This window comes from Pelobates fuscus, chromosome 1, assembly GCF_036172605.1.
Source record: "Pelobates fuscus isolate aPelFus1 chromosome 1, aPelFus1.pri, whole genome shotgun sequence".
NCBI lineage: Eukaryota > Metazoa > Chordata > Amphibia > Anura > Pelobatidae > Pelobates > Pelobates fuscus.
In genome coordinates, this window is record NC_086317.1 from 91,135,754 (window position 1) to 91,161,503 (window position 25,750).

Consider the following 25,750-nt stretch of genomic DNA (forward strand, 5'->3'; position numbering starts at 1 on the left):
CCAGTAGATCTTGACTTAGGGCTGAACCAAATAGGGTAGGTGAATTTTTAAACCCTTGGGGTAGTCTTGTCCAAGTCATTTGGCGTTTTGAGCCCGTTACAGCGTTCTCCCATTGGAAAGCGAAAATACATTGACTTTCTGCGGCAATTCGGAGGCAAAAGAAGGCATCTTTGAGATCTTAAGACTGTGAAGTAAGTAGCCCCGCCCGGAATTAAAGCAAGCAGGTTATATGGATTGGGTACAACTGGATGTATACTAACAACCGCATCATTGACTGCTCTCAAGTCCTGCACAGGTCGATACTCATCTGTGCCGGGCTTTTGAACAGGCAGCAATGGGGTGTTCCAGGGGGAAGTACAGAATTTTAGGATACCATACCGTATGAACTTATCCAGATAGGATTGGATGTTCTTCTTAGCCTTCTGCGGGATGTGGTATTGTCTTAGGCTTACTGGATAAACCCCAAGTTTTAGTTCAATTTTTATAGGTGGAATATTGCGGGCCAGTCCTGGTGGGTTGTTCTCTGCCCAAACTCCTGGTATGTTAAACAATGTCTCATCACTCCTGGGGTTTTGGCTAGTCAACGCTGTATAAAGTCGCCACTCTTCTTCCTTTGGTACGGATAATGTCATGATACCTGAAGGTCCATTAAACTTTAAAGATGTTGTTCCATTTGGTAGGAACGTTATCTGCGCTTGTAATTTTGACAGCATATCACGTCCCAGCAATTGGACTGGACATTCAGGCATATAAAGGAATTGATGTTTGATTACGTGGCCTCCCAATGTACAGAGTCGACTTTTAAGAACCGGTCTTTCAGCACTTCTTCCAGTTGCTCCTATCACAGTAATAGTCCTTCCAGATGGAGGAGCAACTAGATTAGTCACCACTGAATGTTCAGCACCAGTGTCGATCATGAACGCACTCCTTTTTCCCCCTATTGATACATCGACCATAGGCTCCGCTCGACCAAGGGGGATGGAGCCCGGTCGGTATCAATAGTCCTCCATGACCGTGTCAGCCAATCCTACGAAGTCCCTACCTTCTCTATCGCGGGACCTTTGCGCTGCTGGAATATACCTGTCTTCCCTAACACTTCCTCTGTTCCCATTACTCCCTCTATAACCATTACTCCCTCCGGGGCCTCCTCTACCTCTCGCTCTGCCTCTAAAGTTTCCGTAGCCTGCCCTGGGTTGGTCTCTCTCGTACTGCTCTCTTTGCGGACATTCGTTCCTCCAATGCCCTTCTTCCTTGCAATACGCGCACTGATCCCTACTCAAAGGCTCCCTACTCCATCTATTATTGCCTCTATCTGGGCCCCGTTTATCTACGCCTGCGATCGCTACCGCTAGCATATCAGCCTTTTTACGCATCTTGCGCTCTTCCTCTTTCTTGCTTTCTGTTTCCCTATTCATATAAACCTTATTAGCTACCTCCATTAGTTGAGTGATTGACATACCTGCAAACCCTTCTAACTTTTGTAGCTTGCGCTTAATATCTCCGTAAGCTTGGCTGACAAAGGCGGAGTTCACCATTTGGGAATTATCTGCGTCTTCCGGATTAAAGGGGGTATACAAGCGGTATGCCTCCAATAATCGGTCATAAAAGACACTGGGCGCTTCATCGCTTTTCTGAATCACCTCAACTGTCTTCGACATGTTAATAGCTTTCTTTCCTCCGGCTTTCATGCCAGCAATTATAGCGTCTCTATAGGCTCTGAGTTGAACCATATCAGCACCATTTACGTTCCAATCGGGATCGGTGTTGGGATAATGTGTTGCGGCCCATGCTGATGGATTGGCTTGGTTTAAAGTACGGGCTTTATCCTCTAATGCTTTAATGGCTGCTTGATTTATTCTTGTCCTTTCCTCATTGTTAAATAAAGTCATTAATAACTGCTGGCAATCAGCCCATGTCGGGTTATGTGTCTGTACTATTGAGGTGAACAGATCAGTCATAGCTTGTGGTTTCTCGGTATACGAGGAATTGTGGGTCTTCCAGTTTAAAAGGTCGGTTGTAGTAAATGGGACATATACGAAGACAGGGTCAGCGTGTGCCATTTGACCTGCGGCATCGATATAGGCTGACCCGGGATTCAGACGAAGAGGCATCTGATAGTGCTTTAATTGTTGGGCACCGGTCAACTGTCGGGTCTGTATGGGGCTACGTGGAGGGGCGTCAGTCATGGGTTCCAGTCGGGGAGAAATAGGGTATGGGGATGTGGGAGCCTGGTTTTGGGAAAAGGTGGTAAATAAAACACTTCGGGTCGAGCTAGATGAAGCTTGACCGGAAGTCTGAAGTGGCGCCAAATCAGGATATTCGTTTTTAATGGGGGTTGGTTCTGATTCCGGAAGGGGAGATTTAGTGCGAGGGGGGGTGGATCCTGTACTGGAGGAGGAAGCGGAAGTGGATGGGGGTAATGAGGGGAGGGCTGCAGGACTTCCTGCGTTTGCGTCACTTCTTCTTAACGGAAAGTAAGGGGGCGGCAAAGGGATCTCGGACTCAGGGGGCGTGTCCAAAATGGGCCTAACACCAATCCTAGTGGACGAACAAGTCCTAGCTACCATGAGGCGACATTGCTCCTCGTGGCATGTCCGGAGCCATTTTGGCGAGTCATTTACGGCCTGTCTCCAACAATCAATATAAGGAAACTGGCCGTAAAGTTCAGGCCTACCTGATACAGCCACGTGTAAGCGCTGTACCAGAGTTGGATCCAAACTGCCACGTGGCGGCCATGCCGCAACCAAAGTAGGCCACTCCCTAGTACACAAAGTGACCAAACGTACAGGAGACATTTTAACCCCAAAATCACAAGTTTTGAATCCCTTTTTAAAATTCTTCACCATACAACCTAAGGGATCCGGGATCGTTGACTGCGACGCACCCATACTTAACAATGGAACGTCGTCGACAACGAATACTATACACGCGTACTATTCAACAGTCACACCCGTTTCCTCTGGCAACAGCACCACGTGGTACGGTTACCAAGTGAAACGTACACAATAACACAATAAACACTCAGGGAATTCCCGTACACACACAGCTGTTACACCAGTCACTATATAATCAATATTATGCCCTTTGGCGTAACTATACAGTCACCCACGCTATAATTCTCTATATATGAATTACCCGTCTATAACACACCCCAGTAACATCGTCTTTTACAAATAGCGGTTACAGTACGGTTAGCATAGGTCAAAGCACAAGTTAAGGTCACAATACAATTATTAGTGGTTATGGTGTTAAACATGCAATGGACGACAATGATTAGTACTTATATACAGTGTCAGTAAATATACAGGGTTATGGTACCGTGCACTATAATACAGCAACACACTATTAACACTCTCGCTAGACGGCTGAGCTCGCGCTATCTAACAAGATATACACTTTACTAAACAATCGTTAACACATTTACAATTCCCAACTAAACTATTGGCCAGTACCTTGATGGACTACCTAAAACTATATACACCCGTTTTGGTTAGCCACACTGCCCAATCACCACATATATAGCGAGCTAGAGAACCGAATTTACACAGGCGCCTCTTAGTCGCACTATCAAAAGTCTAGTGGGTTCCAAATTTACACGCCTTCCCACTTAGCCCAGATAGGATGAGAACTAGCGAACCGAATTTACACAGGCGCCGCTTAGTCTCCCGGTCCCTCCGACCTAGCGAACGTAATATACACCCTAGAACGCTAGTCTAGACAAGACACCGGTGTCCGGCTAGGGCTATTTACACCAGGACCCCGCCTGACTAACCAAATCAAACGGTCTGACTAAAGAGCGTTCGATCGAGCGGTGCGCCTTCGCTCCTTCCCTCCGACAGAGGGGGCAGATACACAGATTCAAAACCCCTTTGGGCCTACCGCACAATCGGTATACCCCTAGTGGGTCCTGCCATCTAAAACAGCAGTTGTCTTACCTCCTCGTTCCTGAACCTGAGTTCACACTCATCGACGGGGACACCCCAGCACTTCTCACGTAGAGGCCGATGATCTCCTGGACAACAGACCAGTGGCGCCGAGACGAAGGGAGGTCCACGCAGAAGTTCAGGGGTGCAGCCGTAGAGAACGTGGGCAAAGATAGACCGTCTCACGCCTCTGCCTCTCAGCTACCGTTGAACGATGAGCTTCCCGGCCAATGCACCAAATGATACCGGAGAAACTGACGGAAGCCAAGCACAGAGAGATGGACACAGGTTTCTTCAGGAAGGAAGAGATTCTTTATTGGATCACCGATCGGGACTCAGAGGGACTAATGTCACCAAAATACAGCAAGTTCTGAGCCCCGGACAATAGTGCAGGCTCCTTATATAGGCATATAACTCCTCCCATATTAAGCTCCACCCGCACATTCTCTTAACCAATCAACACAAATAAGAATTAACTTCCTGTTTGACCGCATGGCTTGTCCAGCACAATGGAGGAGGGGGAATACTATATCCTGTATTCTTGCACATGCTCCGTACACTACTGATCGTATCTTGCCTCGTGCAACCAACTGATCGATACGTCAGCATATGCACGTACACATGCCACGTGGTAATCTCGGCCTACTAAATTTATTTTTACCGAGATTCCACCACACTGGGGGGTGGGTTTTATAATGTAAATTTTGAGTGTGTGTGTGTGTGTGTGTCAGTCAGTGTATGTGTCAGTATGTGTCACTATGCCTGTCAGTGTGCGTGTCAGTGTGTCTGTCAGTATGTGTGTCCGTATGTGTGTCAGTAAGTCTGTCAGTGTGTGTGTCAGTAAGTCTGTCAGTGTGTGTGTCAGTAAGTCTGTCAGTGTGTGTGTGTCAGTGTATGTGTCAGTATGCCGGTCAGTGTGTCTGTCAGTGTGTCTGGCAGTGTGTGTGTCAGTATGCCTGTCAGTATGCCTGTCAGTATGTCTGTCAGTATGTCTGTCAGTATGCCTGTCAGTATGCCTGTCAGTGTGTGTGTCAGTTTGTCTGTCAGTATGCCTGTCAGTGTATGTGTCAGTATGTGTGTCAGTATGTCTGTCAGTGTGTGTGTGAGTATGTCTGTCAGTGTGTGTGTCAGTGTATGTGCCAGTATGCCTGTCAGTGTGTGTGTCAGTATGTCTGTCAGTGTGTGTGTGTCAGTGTATGTCAGTATGCCTGTCAGTATGTCTGTCAGTGTGTGTCAGTATGCCTGTCAGTGTATGTGTCAGTATGTCTGTCAGTGTGTGTCCGTATGCCTGTCAGTGTGTGTGTCGTATGTCTGTCAGTGTGTGTGTGTGTGTGTCAGTATTCCTGTCAGTGTATGTGTCAGTGTGTCAGTATTCCTGTCAGTGTATGTGTCAGTATGTCTGTCAGTGTATGTGTCAGTGTATGTGTCAGTGTCAGTATTTGTGTCAGTATGTCTGTCAGTGTGTGTGTCAGTATGTGGGTCTGTATGCCTGTCAGTGTATGTGTCAGTGTGTCAGTATTCCTGTCAGTGTATGTGTCAGTATGTCTGTCAGTGTATGTGTCAGTGTCAGTATTTGTGTCAGTATGTCTGTCAGTGTGTGTGTCAGTATGTGGGTCTGTATGCCTGTCAGTGTGTGTGTCAGTATGTCTGTCAGTTTATGTGTCTGTGTAAGTATGTCTGTCTCTATGTGTCTGTATATCTGTGTGTGTATCTATATGTTGTCATTGTGTGTGTATCTGTATGAAGTCTGTGTGTGTATCTGTGTATCTGCCAGTGTGTCAGGTGTGTATATGTGTGTCTGTGTAACTGCATGTGTGTCAGTGTTTGAATCTTTGTGTATGTCAGGATGTGTATCGGTGTGTCTGTATGTGTGTCAGTGTGTATCTGTATGTTGTCTTTGTGTATTTTTCTGGTATGTGTGTCTGTGTATCGGAATTTGTGTCAGGTTGTGTATCTATGTGTCAGTGTGTCTATATCTACTTGTGTGTTTGTGTGTGTATATGTGCATACATCTCAACATTCACACGCTAACACTACACACAAATACACCCCTGCATTCAAGCTTCAGCACTACATACAAATACACGTCTGTGTTAAACACCAACATTATATGTATACACACCCCTGCATTCAAAAACCAACACTAGACATAAATACATGCTTACATTTAAACGCCAACACCACATACAAACATATTCCATACAAAAACCTGTTTACATTGAAACATACAAAAACTGCTTAGTGTTAAATACAAACCTGCAAACATGGGTAAATGGTAGAGCCCCAGCTGTCAAGGCATTGCTGGAGTTGTACGACAGATGGGGATCTACCTTTTAAACATCCTTGCAATAGGGAGGCCCAAAAAAATATTCTTGCACCTCTCTACTTTAGGTTGCCACTGTATTAAGGGTGATAACGTGAGTGCACGCCAGGGGAGGGTGTACAGGGTCCAGGGGGCCCAAGCAAATGCTTTGCCCAGGGTCCAATCAATATTAAAGACGGCCCTGTAAACTGCATTTCATGGGTCTCTAATCTAATTAGCTTGTGGTAACCTAAAGCGCCCTGTTTATAAATTCCTTGGGGGTGGCAGCTTTTATAGGTGTTGGGGGGGTGTTATAACTAATTTTGTATCTATATTTTAATCTAGTGCAGATAAATAGTGATTTCTAACCCACCGAAGAAAGTCGTGGGTACGCTTAGAGTTAGGGGTGTCAGTGACACTGACCACACAGTAACAGCTGCCTTTTCTGCCAACAGTGGTTCTGCTGGGCGCTAAATTGTGTGATCCTGAACAGAAATATTTAAAACTAACTTTATCTTAAAGCAACACTATAGTCACCTAAACAACTTTAGCATAATGGAGCAGTTTTAGTGTATAGATCATGCCTCTGCAATTTCACTGCTCAATTCACTGCCATTTAGGAGTTAAATCACTTTGTTTCTGTTTATGCAGCCCTTGCCACACCTCCCCTGGCTATGATTGACACAGCTTGCAAGAAAAAACTGGTTTCACTTTCAATAAGATGTAATTTACCTTAAACAAGTTTATCTCTTGCAATGTAAATTAGCTAACAGTAACAGAACCATTTGTGCACTGCAGCTGAGAGCAGAGCTTTTTTTTTTTTTGTTAAACGTTAACCCTTTGCCAGAAATATGACCAGCTCATTTCAAAGCAATATGAGTGGCCAGCCTCTGGCACTGAGATGCTTCAAAACATTGAGTTAATTTCAGAGAACCTGCAATAGTAAACAAAAAGCAATGACATGACCGGTGTCCGCAGTGGATTTAGCTGTGCAATTATATTGGAGGATTAGATAGCCGAGGTTGAGTCCCCCTGTTGAAAAGATTGAATACAAAAATAACCTGCTCCAAAAAACTTTTGGGCAACGATGCCCTCAGTTGTTTTTGGGTTAAAATTATAATAATTCTCAGATAGATATATCCGAGAAGAAATGATGGACGTTGCAGTCAAACCGCGGATGTCCTTATAGATGAGTCTGTGCTTCATCATTAAACATATACTAGTCGGCTTTATCCTCAGCCTGTAATTAAAATCTTAGCTCCTTCGTTCCTCCCTGTGAAGAAAAAGACATCGCAACTTTTAAGAGGGGTATTTAGAATTGGATTCCTTTTCTATTTTCGTGACATTATATGACAAACACAGCACATCCGGCCACAGATTTATTTTCTTTATTTGTTTGGCAAAAACCGTCTATTCGTTAAACTGCAGATGTGACCTACACATTGCCTCTATTACTTTTGTAGGATAGGATGGTATTTGAGTAAAGGAAGCGGCCCAGGAGCCTGCTCCTTATTAACCAAACTGGTGATCTACAAGCAGTTTGTAAGACGAAACATTCCGAAAGATTATTTCATGTGCAAAGTCAAGTGGTGTGTCATCAGATCTGTATGGTACAGTCCGTACGGACGTAAATCCTCCATTTATGAAAAGGGTCTCTGTTGCGTATGGAAAAGTGGATGAACACAGGAAGCTTTATGTTCTGCAACATTGACTCATAAAGTCTTTTTAAATGTTAAGCTTTAAACTATAATTCAAGTAGTTGGGGTTAAGCTCTGATGTAAACAGAGCACTATTTTGCATTTATAGAAGAGCGAATTATTGAGAAAAGTACCGTCTTTCAGCCACCAATCGGAGTTGCGTGCATAACTAGAAATTTCTAGATCAGCTTGTACTGACTATCATCAAAATATTGAACCTTTCGAAATTTCATCTTGAAGATAAGCTTTTTGAAAACTTTCTTCCTTGTAAATACATTTTTACTTTAAAATCGGCGTTTTGTGTTTGCTCGAGCTATCTCTGTCTTACATGACGTTTTGCATGAGGATCTGAAACCATTCAGCGTGACAAATACACAAAAATTTATTAAAAAAAACTCAGGAAGAGGGTAAATACTTCTTTCATGACACGGTACATGTATTAGCATAAATGTAATGGTGATTGATCTAAACACTGCGAGGCCTGGTTTCACAAACTGATTAACGATTTGGGTGAACACCATTAACAGGCTGCACGGGTGGAAATTACCTCATGGTCTGTGCATGTCTCCTGGAATTGAGAAATAAAAAGATATTTGCAAGTTTGTATCATAGGAAGAATTTACACCAGATTTTGTGATTTTGCCATACTTGGCACCTTACTATATATATATATGCAGGCATTTGCCAAGGTACCTGGCATTAACTTTAATAATGAGTGCAAAGCCTCTCTATTTATTTCCTAACACAAATGTTTGAAACTAGGTGACAGCATGCAAGAACAAATGTACCCATCTGTGTTGTTCATTATGAAATCTCATACTGATTGTACGTATTTGTCAGAATAGGCTTACACACATCTCAAGCATTCACATTCCATCACTGCGTTAAGCGTTACTGCTTCTGCTGGAAAGCCGTTCTATGTACTACATCAGTAATTGCTGTTAAAGTGGTATTGTCACCACTCAGATTTTTTACCTGTTTAATAGCTTAAGGTCTGTGCTATTTTTTTTTTATCATTCACATTATTTTGATCCCCCCATAATGTAGATGGTAAGAGGAGTAATTACCTGAGCAGATACGAACGCACCTGAAATATTATTAAGATATTCCTCCCATTTAGAAATGCTGCGGATGTATGTTTTGCACTTAAAGGGACACTCCAGGCACCCAGACCAATTCTACCCATTTCTAGTTATGCACGCAACTCCGATTGGTGGCTGAAACATGGTACATTTCCTACTACTCCTAACCCTGCAACTGTAATTATTGCAGTTTTCTATAAACTGCAACAATTACCTTGCAGGGTTAACCCCACCTCTAGTGGCTGTCCACTAGAGGGAACTTCCTGGATTATAGCACAGATTATCTGTGCTAGAGCGTCGCTGGAGGTCCTCACGCTGTGTGAATACCTCCAGCGTCGCTCATTTCCCCAAAGGAAAGCATTGAAAATCTTTTTTCAATGCTTTCCTATGGGGAGCGCATTAGGTCTCCCCGGCCGGTGGGCGGGATCAGTCTCGCCCACCTGCCAACGGAGTCAGAAGGAGGAGTGGCGCAGAGGAGGAGACAGCGACGAGGGACATCGTCGCTGCCTCAGGTAAGGTAAGTTTCACCCCTTCAGTAACCTGGGATTGGGGGGTGGGAGGGAGAGAAAACCTGCAGTGCCAGGAAAATGGATTGTTTTCCTGGCACTGGAGATTCCCTTTAAGGGAAACAAGCTTAGTCTAGTAGTGAGGCTCAAACATCAGAAATACAGTTTAGTTCATGCTTAAATTGTTGGGTATAGTTCCCTAACATATTGTGTTAGATATTATAGCATGGTCGAACTAGTGTGGTTCAGCACAAAGACAACGGGTAAACATCATTGCAGAGCATAGTAATCGGTGGCACTAAGGTACAGCTTTACCATTATATTTTATGGTATGCTTAGATTGTAGGCTGAGCAGTGTCTGTCTAGGGTGAGTGGGTCTCAAAAATCAATCACGAGAAAAACCATGTAAAAAAAAATAAAAACTAAAAAAAATACCATTGATGAATAGTGGGCTGCAAAGCGTTTATAGCCCCAGTCCCTGTGGCGGACATGTTTCAGACTGTTGTCAGTTCAGCCTATGCCCGACAGGTAATGTCCCGACAGCCAAAAAGAATGTTCATTTGTGGGCTCTGTCACTGATCCTCTCCAGCCCTGTGCCGGTGCTCTGTACCTCTTTGTCACCTCGCTTTTCCCCCGTTTATTCGCCCACAGGACCTGGTTCTGGGGTCTGTTAGTAGGTATCTTTTTGTTGCGGTGTGTTGGCGTCTTAAGAGGGCGTGAGCGGAGGCTTTGGGCACCTTGCCTGCCCGCTGTTTGCCCCGGCGGTTTGTTGCTTACCGGAATCTGGAGACGGCCGTTGGCTTGATATCTGCGGTAGGAGCTTCTTGTGTGGTCTCCCTGCCCGCTCCAGCCTCCAGCCTACTCCTGAGTACTTGAGCCGCCAGTCCCTCTGCGGGTTGCCGCCAGAGCTCGAGGTCCACCGGTAAGTTGCTTTTCCGTGTGTGGAGTGGCGTTCCCCCGGGGGGGTGGTGAAGCTTTGATGGTATAGTCCCATTTGAGCATAGTGTGGCACATCGTTGGTCTGGGCCTGCGGCATAGTGGCTTTTGTCGGGTTGTTCACCTCTTACCTTCCTGCCATCCAAGCCGCGCCATTGCCCTGTTCAGGAGCTGCGGGCTGCTGTATTGTTGCACTTGGGGTTACATCAATTTTAGCCCAGAAGGCAGTGAACAGCCGGTTAAGCCTTTCCTCCAGAGAGGGTAGTGGAGAGACGGGGAATGGATCACACGTGGTATCCGCCATGTTATTCCTTTCTGGTCTGGTTGTGTAAGTTATTCTCTGTTAGGTGTTCTGTTGCTGGGACAGAGGCTTTAGTTGCCGGGATATCCCTCACCGGCGGGGGGGGGGGGGGGGGGGGGAGAGTGTGGTGGGACCTTCAGGCTAGTGAGCTCCAGTCAGCGGAGGGATCAGCCATCTACCCCGTGCCATCTGAGTAGGCCTCAGGTCTAACACCGGGATGAATCTGCCCTTTTCGGTTGAGGGACCTGTCGCTTGGTACTGCGGTTGTAGGCTTCCATCTCCGGGTCTTGTGTACTGGTGAAATTTGAGACTTTTGCTGTAATTGTGGCGGAATATGAGTACTTTAGCACGGAGCTTTCACAAAGTGCAACCGCTCAGCATGGCAGTCAGGCTTCGCCCCGTCCCTGCAGATTTTTTTTATGTAAACACTGCTGATTCATTGAAAAGGAAGTGTTCACATTACAGCCTAGAAACACCTCTAGTGGCCATTTCTCAGAAGGCTACTAGAGGTGCTTCCTGGGGAAGTGCTGCACTCTGAACTTTGCCCATAGAGATGCATTGATTCAATGCATTTCCACGAGGAGATGCTAATTGGCCAAAACGACATTTGGCTCCGCCCCACACCACCTCCTTAGCTGAGATCATCAGAATTGACGATCTCAGCCAATTCAAAACTTTCCAATGGAAAACATTGTGATTGACCAAGATCATAAAATTATGATGGTGTCAGACAAGGAGGCGGATCTGGGACGAGGCCAGATGTAAGGAGTCATGCATGGTGCTGGAAAAAGGTGAATAAATCACCTTTCTAACCTTAGGTAAGGGGGACCAACCACCTAAATGGTGGTTTAAGAACTATAGTGTAAGGAATACACATTTGTGTTCCTGACACAATGTTACCCCTTTAACTCCTCTATACGTTTTCAGGAAAAGTAAATGGTCATTGTCATACAAATTGCAGTGTTTATTAACTTTTACTCCAGCTACAATTTTTTTTTACTTTTATTTTTGCCTCTTCAGATCTGTCATCTGTCATCCACTCCAGCCTACTCACCTTGTTAAAGGGGTACTCTAAACAACATTACTAACACAGCTTACTGTAATGGATATGTTACTAATAGTCTCTGGACACCTTCCACCAGATCTTTGTCAAACAGTTTGACAAACTGCGGTATCCAGAGACCAACCCCTGCTCAGCTGCATTCATAATTCCTCATTTACCAGAAAAAAAGGACTGGCAGATGCAACACATTAGAGACCAAAAACAAGATGGTGGAACATGATCCAAAAATGTGACCATCCTGATGAATGTGGAGCAGCTGGGAGATATGATGTTGTTGGGCAGAAACTAACTTTACTGAGCTGTTAAACAATATGTTGCTGACCTTCCAGGCAAGGAAGGAGTTTTCCAGTATTTTCTGCACTGAATGTGTTAACTTTGCAAACGTGGAGAGGCCTTTTCTGATGATTCTGACAGCTGTGGTTATCCTATCACAGATTTCATAGACATCTGGCCTACATTTTCAAAGCAAAAAAAACACATTTGCTGCCTTGGATCCCAAAGTGAAATGCTGGTTGCCGAAAGAGAGACATACATACATTTCCTATAATTTTTAAAATAATTTTAAGACATTGGCCAGTGATGGCTAACCTGGAAATCCTAGATGTTTGTAAATTGCATTTCCCGTGAAGAGAGACTACCGGGGCTGGTGGTGACAATTATGATGATGGATCTTATAAAGAGAACACAGTAAAACAGCTTACAGAAACACCTCCATACATCACTGACATTATGATTCCATCAATGCACAGCTTAGCTCAGGAGAACTAACGGAAGGTCCGTCTTAGCAACTTCCAAAAATTGTTATGACACAGGATGATATCCTCCCTTGAGAAAGGCATTATTGACGAAACGTTGGGGGGCATTGTTATTTTTTGGGGATCAGGATCCTTTATCATAACATTGTACCATTGTATATAATCCTTTTTACTTGAGTATTTTTTTCAATATTATGTTTAAACCTGGAACATTGATAGGTATGGTGATGACCTGTTTGTCAAATTTGCTAATGTGATATACTACAGACATATATAACACACCCACACACCCTGTAAACCCACGCACACACACACACCCTGTCAACCACACCCTATCATGTCCACACACACTGTCACCCCCCTCCACCCACTGTCACCCCCCCCCACACACTATTACCCCCACACACACATTGTCACACCCTACACATAGACAATCACCATTTCCAAACACTGTCACCCCCTTCACCCATCCCTCCTTATCCTGTCACTCTCACCCCCTCTAACCATACCAAACGCACCCACCCTGGCTTTGTCACACTTACCCTATCACATTAACTGCCCCCAATCCTGTCACACTCACCTTTTCTTGCACTGTCACACTCACCCCCCACACCCCATACATCGGACAACACATTTATACTGTATATGTGAAAGCATTATATAATATGAGGGGGAGATGTCTATGACACTGTTTTCAATTTTATTTTTTAGTAAATTATTTTTTAAAAGCGGTTTTCATTTTTGATTTCAGTAACCCTTTCCTACCGTCGCTTATGTATACACGACTGCCATGCTATGCAACCATAACCTGAGACGGTGTATATACAATTAGCATAATTGCTAATTAAATTAGTTTTTTGCAAGCTAATTTAGTTTGAACAATGAATACAGAGACTTTCTGCAAGCCTGCCCTTCAGTATAACAACAGCTCCTTATATACACACAATGCAACCCCTATTTATTTTTTAACTTTCAGTGTTAGCTGAGGCCTCAGGGGTGAGTCTCACCTAAGGCCTCACAAAGTCTAGCGCCCCTACTGGCTATGGTGATGCATAATCTGTGAATGGCCGGTATCTTTGCAAGCAGATGTTATTGGCAGCCAGCTGGTTAAAAAGCAGCCGGTAATAAGTAGCTCCTACCAGCCTCTGGATGCTGTTTATAGTGACAGCTAACAGCAACTGTTGACCAAAAATGTTGGAAACCAGTCCTTGCTCAGTGAATCTGAAACCTAGGCATTTTATAGAATAATTGAATCCTTTCAGGTATTGATAATATGCATAGATCTGATGCCATGTACATGTATTGCATTGAATACCTGAGTTTGAGATTATTTATTGTATAGAATGCTAGAGATATATAGAGTTATCAGTAATTCTATTGAATTTCTGAGTTAAATAAAATTTCCAGTTATTCTATAGATTGCTTGAGTTATATAGAATTTTCAGTTATTGTATAGAAGGCCTGAGTTATATAGCATTGTGCGTTATTCTATAGATTGCCTGAGTTATGTAGAATTTTCAGTTATGGTATAGAATGCCTCAGTTATGTAGAATTTTCAGTTATTCTATAGAATGCCTGAGTTATGTAGAATTTTCAGTTATTGTATTGATACCGGAGAAACTGACGGAAGCCAAGCACAGAGAGATGGACACAGGTTTCTTCAGGAAGGAAGAGATTCTTTATTGGATCACCGATCGGGACTCAGAGGGACTAGCGTCACCAAAATACAGCAAAGTCTGAGTACTGAATACATAGAGTACATTCCTTATATAGCACTGTAGCTCCTCCCACAATTAACTACACCCACACATACCCTTAACCTATTTAATGAATAGAGTCTAAACTCATCCATCCGGTCTAACCACGTGGCTCATCTGATACAAAGGAGAGGGACGCGTAATTCCAGTTCTTACATTCCTGCACCTGGTCAGTACAGTGATGACAGTATCTTAGCTACGTGTAATTAACTAACTGATACTACAAACACATATACATACATATGCCTTGTGGCAATCTTAGCCTGCTAAACTTGTATTTTACTGGAATTACATCACATTCCCCCCTTTGATGCCTCTGATATTTCACAATTACTTGAGGCATCACTTAACCTTGGTTTGCATATACCTCAGGTTACCATGAACCAGACCAGACTTATCTTATGATGTGAATCTTCAACATTCATCTTCTTGCATTGGTTCTCCCTGATCTAGAGCCTTATACTTATATATCGCCATTATCTGTGCAGCAGCCTTCCTCTCTGCTATACTTCCTATCAGGCTTTGCACAGACCTAACTACTAAGGGTATAAGACACGGTAGGAGTAGACACAACAGTAAAATCAGTAGGACTCCACCTACCACTGCCTTAAGCCCTCCAAACCACTCATACCAGCTACCAAACCAACTACTTGGATTGTACCCTTTCCATACCTGAGTAGGCACATGCGCTAGTTTAACCATATGGCTAGTAAGCTCAGCTATTGCTTGCCCTTCGTCATCTATTTGAAGACAGCAATTACTTAGGTTAAACTTCCCACATACACCTCCCTCTACTGCCAAAAGGTAATCCAAGGCTAATCTATTTTGGTAGACTGCTGTCCTCATCCTGGTGTTATGCTTCGCTAGAAGATTGAGCGCTTGTGATGTCTCATTTGTGATAATCTCAACCACCGCCTGTAATCTTATAATACGGTTGAGCATATAAATAGGGGTTCTATAACCAAAGGTACCATCCTCAGCCCACGTGGCTGGCCCATAGTAATCTATAATACGCTGGGGAGGCCATTCATCATCTTCCCAGGCGCCTATCTCTATGGGTCCCCTTTTCTTCCTATGATTCACATCATACACTTTAACACCTAAAGTCTCACCTGTTTCAATCGGTAACAAGAAGAAGGATGGTTTGAGCATACCCAACACACATGCCCCTTCCCAGTCCTGTGGCAGCTCCGAATAGGCTTTCTTACCACAGATCCAGTACAAATTTGCTGGGGCTCTCCAAGTAGATGTGATGGATAGATCAAACCACACATCCTTTAAATTGGCATATCTAGCAAACGGGTTAGATGGTTCTGAGACATTTGAAGCCGACCACCAAGTTGTATTCTTTGTATCATCATCATAAGCTTTTTGCCCTAGACAAGTTAATTCTCCTACAGAAGTATTATACATTATTCCTTTCCTTGCTATGCAAACATAACCTATGATGGAGGTCTTTAATCTCCACTCAGATTTACCTCTAACACTCATATGATAATCGGCTTGTGTAGATATTAATTGGTCAACTGCCTCAGAACCGGACATTACCTCCTTTGCTTCCCAAGGCCATTGGTCTCCCATGTTAGTACCTCCACACACATAGCAGTTGGTAACATTAAGACTACCGGCAATACTTTCAGCTAAATCGATGAACAGGTTTTTAGCATTATGGGGGATCTTATTATCTATACTCATCTCTTCGTAAAAGGAATGGTATACTTGATGAGTCTGGGAGGATACCGTATCAGTCTCTATTCCTATAAACAATAATGTCCCAGGATCTAAACCCGTCCCGTATATTTGAAACCCAAATAAATTTCCATACTTATCTAAGAACTTGTCGGGGTTATTAATGAGTATATGGACTGGGTTGCATTCCATAGACTTACAATAAGGGCTAGTCGGCAACTTAGTCACTATCATGTCTTTGTCTACTGTCTGTCCCCAAGTTGCCCACCCCACACAAGACCAATATGGGCAAAAGTTATAATCTCTATTTGGGCATCTAGGACTTACATATTTATTTTTGCTACTGGGACAAATATATTTATCGTTAGACCCATACGTCCTCTCCCATCTAAGATCCCCACATACATTCCACGGCTTTCTACCACTCGATATCGCTTTACACGCATCAAATAGCAGAACACCCGAAGAATGTACGGATTCTAACACCGTTTTATTAATTAGGGTCCCCTGAGGATCTCCATTCCTGAGAGTCAACCAAATTGTACGAGGCTGATACTCCGGACTGAAGCACTTAGGTTCTCCTACTCCTAAATGGCACACACTATAATCTATATTTAAGTATCTACATCTCGATACATCTCCTTTACATTCGTATTGTGAATGCCAAATTAGGGTTTGGGAAATATGGTTACCTGTTCTCGTAGTCTTAATGCATACCTCACAGCTAGGAGTGTCGGTACCTCTACCTTCCTGAATATAAAAACACATATAAATAAACACTATCAAAAGCACATCTTTCGCCGTCATCCTCAGTCTTCGTCCGTGCGATGGCGCCTCAGCTTCCAGGATGTGAGGGGCTGCAGGGAATGGAGTTCTGCTCATCTTCACAGGTGTCCCTTCGAGACTTTCCTGGCTTATACACTATGTGATGGTAAGCGGACAGGCTTTATTATGGCCTTCTCACTCACACCTGTAACAATAAAATTTGTAATCCACAATAATTCCTCGTTACTCCGACTGAGTAGTGCGTTTTAACCGGATCTTGCAGGGATTCTCTGGATCTGCTGTAACTTGCCAAGAATCGACTGCTGCTGGTTTAACCCTGGAGTGATGTATCCACGGAGTCACTTCTGCTACTTTTATTGCTGTAGGGGTAGACAAAAGAACAACATAAGGACCTCTCCACTTGGGCCCTAACGGTACATTATTCCACTCTTTAATCCACACTTGATCTCCTGGATGATAACTATGAACAGGGGGATAAATATTCACAGGTAATCTATCTTGTACCCATTTCTGTACCTCCTCCATAGTCTTACCCAACTCTACAACCTGCTGCCGGGTAATTCCTTCTCCCAACTGACTCAAGTCCCCCCTTAAGTTACCAAGTACGGGAGGTGGTCGCCCATACATGATTTCAAAAGGAGAGAGGCCCATCCTTCTGGTAGGGGTACTGCGGATTCGCAATAAAGCTATGGGTAAGAGAACGTTCCACTTAAGTTGGGTTTCCTGACACATTTTAGCCAACTGGTTCTTTATAGTTCTATTCATTCTCTCTACCTTACCAGAACTCTGGGGTCTATATGCAGTATGAAGCCTCCACTTTATACCAAGCATATGAGTCAGTTGTTGTAGGCACTGGTGAACAAAAGCTGGACCATTGTCCGATCCTATAGAACAGGGTAGTCCATATCGGGGTATTATTTCTCGTAGCAGGAATCTCACAACTTCTCCTGCTTTCTCTGTACGAGTAGGACATGCTTCTACCCAGCCTGAATAGGTGCACACAATTACCAGCAGGTAACGATGTCCACCCGATTTAGGCATCACTGTAAAGTCTATTTGTAGATCGGACATGGGGAGTCCCCCCATAAACTGAACTCCTGGTGGCTTTACTGGTCCTTGTCTTGCATTATTCTTAGCACACGTTACACATCTGCGTACAATGGCCTGAGTCAAGTTGGACAATCTTGGTATGTAGAAATGTTTTCTAAGAGATTCTTCAGTACTGTCTCTCCCAGAATGTGTCCCGTTGTGATAATTTTGGACAATTTCTACCGCTAGCGATGCTGGTATAACTATTCTTCCATCTTCTAGCTGATACCACTTGTTCTCCAGATACTTTCCCGGTTCAGTCTTTAACCACTCCTCTTCTTGAGCTGTATAAACTGGAGTCCATTGGGACAGTGGAGTTGGTATAAGAGCAGCTATATGCCCTACATACTCCTGTCTTCCTGATTCAGCAGCACGCTTAGCTGCACTATCTGCCATCCGATTTCCCTTGGTTACATCACCATCTCCTCTCAGATGCGCTCGACAATGTATGATACCGACTTCTTTCGGCTCCCACACTGCTTCCAATAGTTGTAGGATTTCAGCTGCGTACTTGATTTCTTTGCCTTCTGAATTCAGTAGTCCTCTTTCTTTATACAAAGCTCCGTGGGCATGAGTGGTTAAAAACGCATACTTAGAGTCCGTATAGATATTTACTCTTAAACCTTCAGCCAATTGTAACGCTCGTGTTAGTGCTATTAATTCTGCCTTTTGTGCTGATGTTCCTTTCGCCAGTGGCCGAGCTTCTATCACCTTGTCTATTGTTGTCACTGCATATCCTGCATAGCGGATCCCTTCTTTCACATAACTACTGCCGTCGGTGTAATATTGAACATCGGGGTTCTGGATGGGAAAATCACGAAGATCTGGTCTACTTGAGAATACTTCATCCATTACTTCCAAACAATCATGTTGACTTTCAGTAGGTTGTGGCAAAAGGGTAGCTGGATTTAAGGTGTTTACAGTCTCTAAATGCACTCTTGGGTTTTCACACAACATTGCTTGATACTTGGTCATACGGCTATTACTAAACCAATGATTTCCTTTGTAATCCAACAACGTCTGTACTGCATGTGGGACTCGTACATAAAGTTCTTGACCCAGAGTGAGTTTATCGGCTTCAGCTACTAGCAGGGCGGCTGCAGCTACGGCTCTTAGACAAGGTGGAAGTCCGCTGGCCACTGCATCCAGTTGCTTAGACATGTAGGCAACAGGTCTTTGCCATGATCCCAAGTACTGTGTCAATACTCCCACAGCCATTCTTCTTTGCTCGTGTACATATAAGTAGAATGGTCGTGTGTGATCAGGTAGACCTAATGCTGGGGCACTCATCAAAGCCTTCTTCACATCTTCAAATGCCGTTTGCTGTTCTTGGGTCCATAAGAAGGGGTCGTGCTCTGTACCTTTGATAGCTGCGTACAGAGGTTTTGCTAGTATCGCATAACTGGGAATCCATATCCTACAGAAGCCTGCTGCCCCCAAGAATTCTCGCACTTGTCTTCTATTCTTGGGTATTGGTATTTGGCAGACAGCTTCTTTTCTCTCTGGCCCCATAATTCTTTGACCTTCAGAGATATGGAATCCTAGATACTTGACAGTTGGCAAACACAACTGAGCCTTCTTTCTAGACACCTTGTATCCTGCCTTCCAGAGAATGTGTAGTAGATCGTGCGTTGCTTGCTGACAGATTTCTTTTGTAACTGCTGCTATCAACAAGTCATCTACATATTGTAACAATACACACTCTCCTGGGATGGACTCGAAATCCAATAGATCTTGACTTAGGGCTGAACCAAATAGGGTAGGTGAATTTTTAAACCCTTGGGGCAGTCTTGTCCAAGTCATTTGGCGTTTTGAGCCCGTTACAGCGTTCTCCCATTGGAAAGCGAAAATACATTGACTTTCTGCGGCAATTCGGAGGCAAAAGAAGGCATCTTTGAGATCTAAGACTGTGAAGTAAGTAGCCCCGCCCGGAATTAAAGCAAGCAGGTTATATGGATTGGGTACAACTGGATGTATGCTAACAACCGCATCATTGACTGCTCTTAAGTCCTGCACAGGTCGATACTCATCTGTGCCGGGCTTTTGAACAGGCAGCAATGGGGTGTTCCAGGGGGAAGTACAGAATTTTAGGATACCATACCGTATGAACTTATCCAGATAGGATTGGATGTTCTTCTTAGCCTTCTGCGGAATGTGATATTGTCTTAGGCTCACTGGATAAACCCCATGTTTCAGTTCAATTTTTATTGGTGGAATATTGCGGGCCAGTCCTGGTGGGTTGTTCTCTGCCCAAACTCCTGGTATGTTAAACAATGTCTCATCACTCCTAGGGTTTTGGCTAGTCAACACTGTATAAAGTCGCCACTCTTCTTCCTTTGGTACGGATAAAGTCATAATACCTGAAGGTCCATTAAACTTTAAAGATGTTGTTCCATCTGGTAGGAACGTAATCTGCGCTTGTAATTTGGATAGCATATCACGTCCCAGCAATTGGACTGGACATTCAGGCATATAAAGGAATTGGTGTTTTACTACGTGGCCTCCCAATGTACAGAGTCGACTTTTAAGAACCGGTCTTTCAGCACTTCTTCCAGTTGCTCCTATCACAGTAATAGTCCTTCCAGATGGAGGAGCAACTAGATTAGTCACCACTGAATGTTCAGCACCAGTGTCGATCATGAACGCACTCCTTTTCCCCCCTATTGATACATCGACCATAGGCTCCGCTCGACCAAGGGGGATGGAGCCCGGTCGGTATCAATAGTCCTCCATGACCGTGTCAGCCAATCCTACAAAGTCCCTACCTTCTCTATCGCGAGACCTTTGCGCTGCTGGAATATACCTGTCTTCCCTAACACTTCCTCTGTTCCCATTACTCCCTCTATAACCATTACTCCCTCCGGGACCTCCTCTACCTCTCGCTCTGCCTCTAAAGTTTCCGTAGCCTGCCCTGGGTTGGTCTCTCTCGTACTGCTCTCTTTGCGGACATTCGTTCCTCCAATGCCCTTCTTCCTTGCAATACGCACACTGATCCCTACTCAAAGGCTCCCTACTCCATCTATTATTGCCTCTATCTGGGCCCCGTTTATCTACGCCTGCGATCGCTACCGCTAGCATATCAGCCTTTTTACGCATCTTGCGCTCCTCCTCTTTCTTGCTTTCTGTTTCCCTATTCATATAGACCTTATTAGCTACCTCCATTAGTTGGGAGATTGACATACCTGCAAACCCTTCTAACTTTTGTAGCTTGCGCTTAATATCTCCGTAAGCTTGGCTGACAAAGGCGGAGTTAACCATTCGGGAATTGTCTGCGTCTTCCGGATTAAAGGGGGTGTACAAGCGGTACGCCTCCAATAATCGGTCATAAAAGACACTGGGCGCTTCATCGCTTTTCTGGATCACCTCAACTGTCTTCGACATGTTAATGGCTTTCTTTCCTCCGGCTTTCATGCCAGCAATTATAGCGTCTCTATAGGCTCTGAGTTGAACCATATCAGCACCATTTACGTTCCAATCGGGATCAGTGTTGGGATAATGTGTTGCGGCCCATGCTGCTGGATTAGCTTGGTTCAAAGCACGGGCTCTATCCTCTAATGCTTTAATGGCTGCTTGATTTATTCTTGTCCTTTCCTCATTGTTAAATAAAGTCATTAATAACTGCTGGCAATCAGCCCATGTCGGATTATGTGTCTGTACTATTGAGGTGAACAGATCAGTCATGGCTTGTGGTTTCTCAGTATACGAGGAATTATGGGTCTTCCAGTTTAAAAGGTCGGTAGTGGTGAAAGGGACATATACGAAGACAGGGTCAGCGTGTGCCATTTGACCTGCGGCATCGATATAAGCTGACCCGGGATTTAAGCGAAGAGGCATCTGATAGTGCTTTAATTGTTGGGCACCAGTCAACTGTCGGGTTTGGATGGGGCTACGTAGGGAAGCGTCAGTCATGGGTTCCGGTCGGGGAGATATAGGGTATGGGGATGTGGGAGGTTGGTTTTGGGAAAAGGTAGTGAATAGAACACTTCGGGCCGAGCTAGATGAAGCTTGACCGGAAGTCTGAAGTGGCGCCAAATCAGGATATTCGTTTCTAATGGGGGTGGGTTCTGGTTCCGGAAGGGGAGATTTAGTACGAGGGGGGGTGGATCCTGTACTGGAGGAGGAAGCGGAAGTGGATGAGGGTAATGAGGGAAGGGTTACAGGACTTCCTGTATTTGCGTCACTTCCTCTTACCGGAAAGTAAGGGGGCGGCAAAGGGATCTCGGACTCAGGGGGCGTGTCCAAAATGGGCCTAACACCAGCCCTAGTGGACGAACAAGTCCTAGCTACCATGAGGCGACACTGTTCCTCGTGGCATGTCCGGAGCCATTTTGGCGAGTCATTTACGGCCTGTCTCCAACAATCAATATAAGGAAACTGGCCGTAAAGTTCAGGCCTACCTGATACAGCCACGTGTAAGCGCTGTACCAGAGTTGGATCCAAACTGCCACGTGGCGGCCATGCCGCAACCAAAGTAGGCCACTCCCTAGTGCACAAAGTGACCAAACGTACAGGGGACATCTTAACCCCAAAATCACAAACTTTGAATCCCTTTTTAAAATTCTTAACCATACATCCTAAGGGATCCGGAATCGTTGACTGCGACGCACCCATATTTAACAGTGGAACGTCGTCGACAACGATTACTATACACGCGTACTATTCAACAGTCACACCCGTTTCCTCTGGCAACAGCACCACGTGGTACGGTTACCAAGTGAAACGTACACAATAACAATAAACACTCAGGGAATTCCCGTACACACACAGCTGCTACACCAGTCACTATATAATCAATATTATGCCCTTTGGCGTAACTACACAGTCACCCACGCTATAATTCTCTATATACGAATTACCCGTCTATAACACACCCCAGTAACATCGTCTTTTACAAATAGCGGTTACAGTACGGTTAGCATAGGTCAAAGCACAAGTTAAGGTCACAATACAATTATTAGTGGTTATGGTGTTAAACATGCAATGGACGACAATGATTAGTACTTATTATATAATGTCAGTAAATATACAGGGTTATGGTACCGTGCACTATAATACAGCAACACACTATTAACACTCTCGCTAGACGGCTGAGCTCGCGCTATCTAACAAGATATACACTTTACTAAAACAATCGTTAACACATTTACAATTCCCAACTAAACTATTGGCCAGTACCTTGAATGGACTACCTAAAACTATATACACCCGTTTTGGTTAGCCACACTGCCCAATCACCACATATATAGCGAGCTAGAGAACCGAATTTACACAGGCGCCTCTTAGTCGTACTATCAAAAGTCTAGTGGGTTCCAAATTTACACGCCTTCCCACTTAGCCCAGATAGGATGAGAACTAGCGAACCGAATTTACACAGGCGCCGCTTAGTCTCCCGGTCCCTCCGACCTAGCGAACGTAATATACACCCTAGAACGCTAGTCTAGACAAGACACCGGTGTCCGGCTAGGGCTATTTACACCAGGACCCCGCCTGACTAACCAAATCAAACGGTCTGACTAAAGAGCGTTCGATCGAGCGGTGCGCCTTCGCTCCTTCCCTCCGACAGAGGGGGCAGATACAGATTCAAAAACCCCTTTGGGCCTACCGCACAATCGGTATACCCCTAGCGGGTCCTGCCGTCTAAAACAGCAGTTATCTTACGTCCTCGTTCCTGAACCTGAGTTCACACTCATCGACGGGGACACCCCAGCACTTCTCACGTAGAGGCCGATGATCTCCTGGACAACAGACCAGTGGCGCCGAGACGAAGGGAGGTCCACGCAGAAGTTCAGGGGTGCAGCCGTAGAGAACGTGGGCAAAGATAGACCGTCTCACGCCTCTGCCTCTCAGCTACCGTTGAACGATGAGCTTCCCGGCCAATGCACCAAATGATACCGGAGAAACTGACGGAAGCCAAGCACAGAGAGATGGACACAGGTTTCTTCAGGAAGGAAGAGATTCTTTATTGGATCACCGATCGGGACTCAGAGGGACTAGCGTCACCAAAATACAGCAAAGTCTGAGTACTGAATACATAGAGTACATTCCTTATATAGCACTGTAGCTCCTCCCACAATTAACTACACCCACACATACCCTTAACCTATTTAATGAATAGAGTCTAAACTCATCCATCCGGTCTAACCACGTGGCTCATCTGATACAAAGGAGAGGGACGCGTAATTCCAGTTCTTACATTCCTGCACCTGGTCAGTACAGTGATGACAGTATCTTAGCTACGTGTAATTAACTAACTGATACTACAAACACATATACATACATATGCCTTGTGGCAATCTTAGCCTGCTAAACTTGTATTTTACTGGAATTACATCACAGTATAGAAGGCCTGAGTTATGTAGAATTTTCAGTTATCGTATAGATTGCCTGAGTTATATAGCATTTTGAGTTATTGTATAGAATGCCTGAGTTATATAGCATTGTCAGTTATTGTATAGATTGCCTGAGTTATGTAGAATTTTCAGTTATGGTATAGAAGGCCTGAGTTATATAGCATTGTCAGTTATTCTATAGATTGCCTGAGTCATATAGAATTTTCAGTTAGTCTATAGATTGACGGAGTTCTGTCGAATTTTCAGTTATGGTATAGAATGCCTCAGTCATATAGAATTTTCAGTTAGTCTATAGATTGCCTGAGTTCTGTAGAATTTTCAGTTATGGTATAGAATGCCTGAGTTATGTAGAATTTCCAGTAATTGTGTAGAATGTCTGATTTATATAGAATTTTCAGTTATTATATAGAATGCCTGAGTTATATAGAATATTCAGTTAGTGTATAGATTGCCTGAGTTATGTAGAATTTCCAGTAATTGTGTAGAATGTCTGAGTTATATAGAATTTTCAGTTATTGTATAGAATGCCTGAGCTATATAGAATTTTCAGTTAGTGTATAGATTACCTGAGTTATGTAGAATTTTCAGTTATTGTATAGAATGCCTGAGTTATGTAGAATTTCCAGTAATTGTGTAGAATGTCTGAATTATATAGAATTTTCAGTTATTGCATAGATTGCCTGAGTTATATAGAATGTTCAGTACTTGTGTAGAATGTCTGAATTATATAGAATTTCAGTTAGTGTATTGATTGTCTGAATTACATAGAATTTTCAGTTATTGTATAGAATGCCTGAGTTATATAGAATTTTCGGTTGTTCTATAGAATGCTTGACACTGATGTCATTTTCAGGTATTCTATAGGATGTCTAAGATATATAGCATACATGTTATTATTTTTCTTTTTGTATTTGAGAGGATGCATGTGTACTCCTCTGTGCCAAAGAATATCTGAATCCAGTTTGCTTCCGTATTTGAATCATTGCTGAAGCAGCCTGTGTCTCGAACTGTGGTTTTCCTCCCAGGGAAGAACTGAAAACACTGAATTACTCAGTCTGGTGTACACATGCTGCTGACTGCACAGAGGAGAGAATAGTTCTCATTTTAACAAACCCAATATCCCACAGAAAGATCTGTAAGTATTTAACTCTCTTTTCCTTTAAATCTCATTCTAGAAGCAGGGCACCCCAGATGTCGCAGGCTGGCATTCCTATGGTGGTCAATCAGCCTCTTGTGTGTCAGTGGTTGTCTGTTCTTGCGTAATGGTATTGAGTAATTGATTGCTTGTAAAATTGATTGACATATTTCCCCCCCCAGTTTCGTGGATACATTTCGGGTTAAGATTTAGAAGATGTGGTAAATGGTGCAATTGCCCTCCCTCTGCAGTATAATTAAGTATAGCAGCTTAATGAATTGATAATTAATTAGCTCTGTGGATGCTGCTGACATATGGCATGTACATTTCAACTCAGCTAAAATATATAATTTTTAGCAGCAGACACCGCGTCTTTTTA

General features: G+C 43.9%; 1 protein-coding gene across 2 annotated transcripts in view; it reads left to right on the forward strand.

The window, feature by feature from the left end:
* Positions 1-25,750, forward strand: part of SPECC1 (sperm antigen with calponin homology and coiled-coil domains 1) — a 454,997-nt gene that overhangs the window by 37,752 nt on the left and 391,495 nt on the right. The window contains exon 1 of one of the 2 annotated variants that reach the window (XM_063450041.1): positions 25,244-25,371. The exons of the other annotated variant lie outside the window; for it this stretch is intronic. The gene's annotated coding sequence lies outside the window, so the exon portion shown is untranslated. Of the gene's footprint in view, positions 1-25,243; positions 25,372-25,750 lie in introns of those variants that run through there. 2 annotated transcript variants of the gene reach the window in all.